The sequence below is a fragment of the Schistocerca serialis genome, unplaced genomic scaffold (assembly GCF_023864345.2).
Source record: "Schistocerca serialis cubense isolate TAMUIC-IGC-003099 unplaced genomic scaffold, iqSchSeri2.2 HiC_scaffold_1195, whole genome shotgun sequence".
Lineage (NCBI taxonomy): Eukaryota > Metazoa > Arthropoda > Insecta > Orthoptera > Acrididae > Schistocerca > Schistocerca serialis.
This window is the reverse complement of record NW_026047398.1, coordinates 322,501-330,000: the sequence shown is the minus strand read 5'-3', so window position 1 is coordinate 330,000 and position 7,500 is coordinate 322,501. Positions and strand designations below refer to the sequence as shown.

At 55.1% G+C, this 7,500-nt stretch overlaps 3 non-coding genes across 3 annotated transcripts in view; all 3 read right to left on the bottom strand.

Annotated features, from left to right (window-relative positions):
• LOC126434802 (large subunit ribosomal RNA) overlaps positions 1-1,465 on the bottom strand; it is a 4,222-nt gene extending 2,757 nt beyond the window's left edge. Inside the window, exon 1 of the ribosomal RNA XR_007579505.1 lies at positions 1-1,465. This exon is cut by the window's left edge and continues 2,757 nt beyond it. This is a non-coding gene — a ribosomal RNA (large subunit ribosomal RNA).
• Positions 1,466-1,653: 188 nt separating this feature from the next.
• LOC126434865 (5.8S ribosomal RNA) lies at positions 1,654-1,808 on the bottom strand. The gene has a single exon (XR_007579535.1). It is a non-coding gene; the product is annotated as a 5.8S ribosomal RNA (ribosomal RNA).
• A 351-nt stretch (positions 1,809-2,159) lies between these two features.
• Positions 2,160-4,069, bottom strand: LOC126434758 (small subunit ribosomal RNA). Its single transcript, XR_007579465.1, has one exon. It is a non-coding gene; the product is annotated as a small subunit ribosomal RNA (ribosomal RNA).
• Between the last annotated feature and the right edge of the window lie 3,431 nt (positions 4,070-7,500).

Here is a 7,500-nt window from a genome sequence, read left to right as displayed (position 1 = left end):
AAAGTGGCCCACTTGGCACTCCGATCCGAGTCGTTTGCTCGCGGCTTCAGCATATCAAGCAAGCCGGAGATCTCACCCATTTAAAGTTTGAGAATAGGTTGAGGTCGTTTCGGCCCCAAGGCCTCTAATCATTCGCTTTACCGGATGAGACTCGTACGAGCACCAGCTATCCTGAGGGAAACTTCGGAGGGAACCAGCTACTAGATGGTTCGATTAGTCTTTCGCCCCTATACCCAGCTCCGACGATCGATTTGCACGTCAGAATCGCTACGGACCTCCATCAGGGTTTCCCCTGACTTCGTCCTGGCCAGGCATAGTTCACCATCTTTCGGGTCCCAACGTGTACGCTCTAGGTGCGCCTCACCTCGCAATGAGGACGAGACGCCCCGGGAGTGCGGAGGCCGCCGCCCCGTGAAGGGCGGGGAAGCCCCATCCTCCCTCGGCCCGCGCAAGGCGAGACCTTCACTTTCATTACGCCTTTAGGTTTCGTACAGCCCAATGACTCGCGCACATGTTAGACTCCTTGGTCCGTGTTTCAAGACGGGTCGTGAAATTGTCCAAAGCTGAAGCGCCGCTGACGGGAGCGATTATTCCGCCCGAGAGCATCCCGAGCCAACAGCGGCGCGGGTCCGGGGCCGGGCCAGGTAGGTCCGTCATCCGGGAAGAACCGCGCGCGCTTGCCGGGAGCCCGAGCGCCCAAAGGGGCGAATCGACTCCTCCAGATATACCGCCGGGCAGCCAGCCAGGACACCGGGGCTCTGCCCAACAGACGCGAACCGAGGCCCGCGGAAGGACAGGCTGCGCACCCGGGCCGTAGGCCGGCACCCAGCGGGTCGCGACGTCCTACTAGGGGAGAAGTGCGGCCCACCGCACACCGGAACGGCCCCACCCCGCGGCGAGTGGAAAGGCAACCGGACACGACCCCGCCGCGGATTGCTCCGCGCGGGCGGCCGGCCCCATCTGCCGAGGGCGGAGGCCAGTGGCCGGATGGGCGTGAATCTCACCCGTTCGACCTTTCGGACTTCTCACGTTTACCCCAGAACGGTTTCACGTACTTTTGAACTCTCTCTTCAAAGTTCTTTTCAACTTTCCCTCACGGTACTTGTTCGCTATCGGTCTCGTGGTCATATTTAGTCTCAGATGGAGTTTACCACCCACTTGGAGCTGCACTCTCAAGCAACCCGACTCGAAGGAGAGGTCCCGCCGACGCTCGCACCGGCCGCTACGGGCCTGGCACCCTCTACGGGCCGTGGCCTCATTCAAGTTGGACTTGGGCTCGGCGCGAGGCGTCGGGGTAGTGGACCCTCCCAAACACCACATGCCACGACAGGCGGCAGCCTGCGGGGTTCGGTGCTGGACTCTTCCCTGTTCGCTCGCCGCTACTGGGGGAATCCTTGTTAGTTTCTTTTCCTCCGCTTAGTAATATGCTTAAATTCAGCGGGTAGTCTCGCCTGCTCTGAGGTCGTTGTACGAGGTGTCGCACGCCACACCGCCAGCCGGCTGTGCACGCTACCGAGTAAGTACCGGTATGCGAACCGCCAGGCGACGGGCGCGCATCGCACGTTTAAGGAGGCGCGGCCGGCCCCACAGGCGGCCGCGACGCTCCCAGGTCTGCGAAGCGGGGCAAACGCCGCGCGCTTCAGTATACGTAGCCGACCCTCAGCCAGACGTGGCCCGGGAACGGAATCCATGGACCGCAATGTGCGTTCGAAACGTCGATGTTCATGTGTCCTGCAGTTCACATGTCGACGCGCAATTTGCTGCGTTCTTCATCGACCCACGAGCCGAGTGATCCACCGTCCTGGGTGATCTTTTCTTAGTTTCCACCGTCTCTTTCAAGACAGTTGCATAGGCGGGACGTAGGCGTGTGGCGGCCCCTGTTCAAGCGTTCTGTGTCCAACGGCCTCACGGCCGATGGGCGTCGTACGGCTCCACACCGGAGCGGACAGGCAGTCGGGCGAAAGTCATTCAAAACCGGCGCCAGGCGCCAGGTGCCGCAGGCCAGCCGCTCCAGCGCTTCAGCGCTCGTACCACACAACATTGGCGTTAGTTTTGAGAAGCACGCGTGGTTCCGCACGCGGCGCACGGCTACTGCGAGCCGTACAGGTAGCGTGTTGCGCGACACGACACGCACATCGAAAGACATGCAGTCTAGTCGGTAATGATCCTTCCGCAGGTTCACCTACGGAAACCTTGTTACGACTTTTACTTCCTCTAAATGATCAAGTTTGGTCATCTTTCCGGTAGCATCGGCAACGACAGAGTCAATGCCGCGTACCAGTCCGAAGACCTCACTAAATCATTCAATCGGTAGTAGCGACGGGCGGTGTGTACAAAGGGCAGGGACGTAATCAACGCGAGCTTATGACTCGCGCTTACTGGGAATTCCTCGTTCATGGGGAACAATTGCAAGCCCCAATCCCTAGCACGAAGGAGGTTCAGCGGGTTACCCCGACCTTTCGGCCTAGGAAGACACGCTGATTCCTTCAGTGTAGCGCGCGTGCGGCCCAGAACATCTAAGGGCATCACAGACCTGTTATTGCTCAATCTCGTGCGGCTAGAAGCCGCCTGTCCCTCTAAGAAGAAAAGTAATCGCTGACAGCACGAAGGATGTCACGCGACTAGTTAGCAGGCTAGAGTCTCGTTCGTTATCGGAATTAACCAGACAAATCGCTCCACCAACTAAGAACGGCCATGCACCACCACCCACCGAATCAAGAAAGAGCTATCAATCTGTCAATCCTTCCGGTGTCCGGGCCTGGTGAGGTTTCCCGTGTTGAGTCAAATTAAGCCGCAGGCTCCACTCCTGGTGGTGCCCTTCCGTCAATTCCTTTAAGTTTCAGCTTTGCAACCATACTTCCCCCGGAACCCAAAAGCTTTGGTTTCCCGGAGGCTGCCCGCCGAGTCATCGGAGGAACTGCGGCGGATCGCTGGCTGGCATCGTTTATGGTTAGAACTAGGGCGGTATCTGATCGCCTTCGAACCTCTAACTTTCGTTCTTGATTAATGAAAACATACTTGGCAAATGCTTTCGCTTCTGTTCGTCTTGCGACGATCCAAGAATTTCACCTCTAACGTCGCAATACGAATGCCCCCGCCTGTCCCTATTAATCATTACCTCGGGTTCCGAAAACCAACAAAATAGAACCGAGGTCCTATTCCATTATTCCATGCACACAGTATTCAGGCGGGCTTGCCTGCTTTAAGCACTCTAATTTGTTCAAAGTAAACGTGCCGGCCCACCGAGACACTCACTCAAGAGCACCCTGGTAGGATTGCAACGGGGTCCGCCTCGGGACGCACGAGCACGCACGAGGCGCGTCGCACGCCTTCAGCTCGCCCCACCGGCAGGACGTCCCACGATACATGCCAGTTAAACACCGACGGGCGGTGAACCAACAGCGTGGGACACAAATCCAACTACGAGCTTTTTAACCGCAACAACTTTAATATACGCTATTGGAGCTGGAATTACCGCGGCTGCTGGCACCAGACTTGCCCTCCAATAGATACTCGTTAAAGGATTTAAAGTGTACTCATTCCGATTACGGGGCCTCGGATGAGTCCCGTATCGTTATTTTTCGTCACTACCTCCCCGTGCCGGGAGTGGGTAATTTGCGCGCCTGCTGCCTTCCTTGGATGTGGTAGCCGTTTCTCAGGCTCCCTCTCCGGAATCGAACCCTGATTCCCCGTTACCCGTTACAACCATGGTAGGCGCAGAACCTACCATCGACAGTTGATAAGGCAGACATTTGAAAGATGCGTCGCCGGTACGAGGACCGTGCGATCAGCCCAAAGTTATTCAGAGTCACCAAGGCAAACGGACCGGACGAGCCGACCGATTGGTTTTGATCTAATAAAAGCGTCCCTTCCATCTCTGGTCGGGACTCTGTTTGCATGTATTAGCTCTAGAATTACCACAGTTATCCAAGTAACGTGGGTACGATCTAAGGAACCATAACTGATTTAATGAGCCATTCGCGGTTTCACCTTAATGCGGCTTGTACTGAGACATGCATGGCTTAATCTTTGAGACAAGCATATGACTACTGGCAGGATCAACCAGGGAGCTGCGTCAACTAGAGCTGAGCAGCCGGCCGCCCGGGAGTGTGTCCCGGGGGCCCGCGCGAACACGCAAGCGTCCGCTCAATTATTCTGCAAACAGGAGGAGGCTGAGCTCCCCTGCACCATACACCTCGAAACCCTCTCAGGTCCCGGCGGCGCGCAGCGCCGTCCTAAGTACTTGGTCGGGTTCGAGAGAGGCGCAATCGCCCGGAGTTTGGCGAGTAGACGCTTTAGGTGCGACCACCCGTGCTCCCAACTGAGCTTGCCGCTGCCGACAGAGGCCCGGGAGCGTGCTGTCGTGGCATTGCCGGCGGGAGACAACACGCGCCACCTACGGTGACCGGCAGCTCCAACGCCAGCGCCACAGAAGGACAAAAGCCCCACTTGGGTGCCGAAGCGAACTCTCCCAGCACAGCGCACGCGCCAACACGTCCGCACAGCTGCGATACAAACCACCTGCGAGAACCGCAGAGGCGACCGAGCAGCAGACGGCGTCGCGGCGCCGAGCGCCAGGCGGCGGCGCATCCTCAGCGCACACAGTCCTCAATCGGACCAGCACACTGCAGATGTCCACCGCGCTTCGCACCGGGCCCGCGAGGACCTACTTTGGCCGCACGGCGCCGCGTGCAGGGTGCGCCGGCGCGCAGCTGCGCCGCCTGCCGCCTCCGTCGGCCGGCGCGCCTGCCACTGGCCGCCCCCACCAGCCGGCTGTAGCGCGTGCGCCCACGCACCGCGCGGCCAGCACGCCGGGAGGCCCCCCCTCACCGGCCGGGGACGGTCCCACCCAGCCACCGCCGCGTATCGCTTCACACCCAGATGCCATTCACGTTCGTGGGCATGGTGGGTATCGCTGGAACAACCGGTTGGTAGCTCAACCGATCGTCGCCATCACTGATTCACCTCTAGCGAGAACAACCGCACCACAACGGTTTACCAGTTGTTCATTTGCGTAACGTCACCAGCAAACGTAGGCGTCCATCGCCATTTGCAAATTCAACGATTGTTGCATGCCTGTGTCAGGTGTCACGACACACTGTCTGCCCACATACACGCAACAACATGTGCACGCTTCGCGAACACGTGGAAGGTGGCCCCCGTACGTATGCGATGTCCATTGCGCGAACGACTGTCAACCGGCCTCTGTCGCATGTCGCAGATGTGGAACGCAGTGCACCATGCTATCACGGTGTGTGAGAAGAGACGACTACGTCTGACAACACGCGCCACTACATCAACAGACGGCTCATGCTGATCGCCATCCAGGGCATACCACACTGCAATCCAGCTCTTATAGGGAGACGACACGTAGCTGAGTGCACAACATTTGGACCGCATGGTTCGCCGTTGTTGGCGCAGTCGTTGTACGGTCACATGTACCACGATGTATCATTCAGTACATGAGGACCAATGTGCAGTACAGTGTGTGATTTGGACGTACAACATCAGCGGACAGTTGACACAGGCCGTACCACAGCGTAGGCTAAGTGCTTCGCCATGCGAATGCCAATGAACAACTGCAAATGCCAATGAACAACTGCAAAGGGCATTGAGCATGTACGTCCTGCTGCCATCCACATTACAGTGTATAGCTGCAAGGTGTTTAACATGAAGCGATACACTGGGGACCGGGCAGTGCGGGTAGCAAACTATATTGCGGGGGTTGCAGTTGGGCAACACTACACTAATTTAACGCGTCGTATGACAATTACAGAGCAGGTTAAGGCCCAACGTGTGTTGGGTTAAGGCCCAACGTGTGTTGGGTTAAGGCCCAACGTGTGTTGGGTTAAGGCCCAACGTGTGTTGGGTTAAGGCCCAACGTGTGTTGGGTTAAGGCCCAACGTGTGTTGGGTTAAGGCCCAACGTGTGTTGGGTTAAGGCCCAACGTGTGTTGGGTTAAGGCCCAACGTGTGTTGGGTTAAGGCCCAACGTGTGTTGGGTTAAGGCCCAACGTGTGTTGGGTTAAGGCCCAACGTGTGTTGGGTTACAGCACAATGTGGGTTACGTTAAGGCGCAATATAGGTTACGTTAAGGCGCAATATAGGTTACGTTAAGGCGCAATATAGGTTACATTAAGGCGCAATATAGGTTACGTTAAGGCGCAATATAGGTTACGTTAAGGCGCAATATAGGTTACGTTAAGGCGCAATATAGGTTACGTTAAGGCGCAATATAGGTTACGTTAAGGCGCAATATAGGTTACGTTAAGGCGCAATATAGGTTACGTTAAGGCGCAATATAGGTTACGTTAAGGCGCAATATAGGTTACGTTAAGGCGCAATATAGGTTACGTTAAGGCGCAATATAGGTTACGTTAAGGCGCAATATAGGATACGTTAAGGCGCAATATAGGTTACGTTAAGGCGCAATATAGGTTACGTTAAGGCGCAATATAGGTTACGTTAAGGCGCAATATAGGTTACGTTAAGGCGCAATATAGGTTACGTTAAGGCGCAATATAGGTTACGTTAAGGCGCAATATAGGTTACGTTAAGGCGCAATATAGGTTACGTTAAGGCGCAATATAGGTTACGTTAAGGCGCAATATAGGTTACGTTAAGGCGCAATATAGGTTACGTTAAGGCGCAATATAGGTTAGGTTAAGGCGCAATATAGGTTACGTTAAGGCGCAATACAGGTTACGTTAAGGCGCAATACAGGTTACGTTAAGGCGCAATACAGGTTAGGTTAAGGCGCAATACAGGTTAGGTTAAGGCGCAATACAGGTTAGGTTAAGGCGCAATACAGGTTAGGTTAAGGCGCAATACAGGTTAGGTTAAGGCGCAATACAGGTTAGGTTAAGGCGCAATACAGGTTAGGTTAAGGCGCAATACAGGTTAGGTTAAGGCGCAATACAGGTTAGGTTAAGGCGCAATACAGGTTAGGTTAAGGCGCAATACAGGTTAGGTTAAGGCGCAATACAGGTTAGGTTAAGGCGCAATACAGGTTAGGTTAAGGCGCAATACAGGTTAGGTTAAGGCGCAATACAGGTTAGGTTAAGGTACGACGTAGGTTAGGTTAAGGTACGACGTAGGTTAGGTTAAGGTACGACGTAGGTTAGGTTAAGGTACGACGTAGGTTAGGTTAAGGTACGACGTAGGTTAGGTTAAGGTACGACGTAGGTTAGGTTAAGGTACGACGTAGGTTAGGTTAAGGTACGACGTAGGTTAGGTTAAGGTACGACGTAGGTTAGGTTAAGGTACGACGTAGGTTAGGTTAAGGTACGACGTAGGTTAGGTTAAGGTACGACGTAGGTTAGGTTAAGGTACGACGTAGGTTAGGTTAAGGTACGACGTAGGTTAGGTTAAGGTACGACGTAGGTTAGGTTAAGGTACGACGTAGGTTAGGTTAAGGTACGACGTAGGTTAGGTTAAGGTACGACGTAGGTTAGGTTAAGGTACGACGTAGGTTAGGTTAAGGTACGACGTAGGTTAGGTT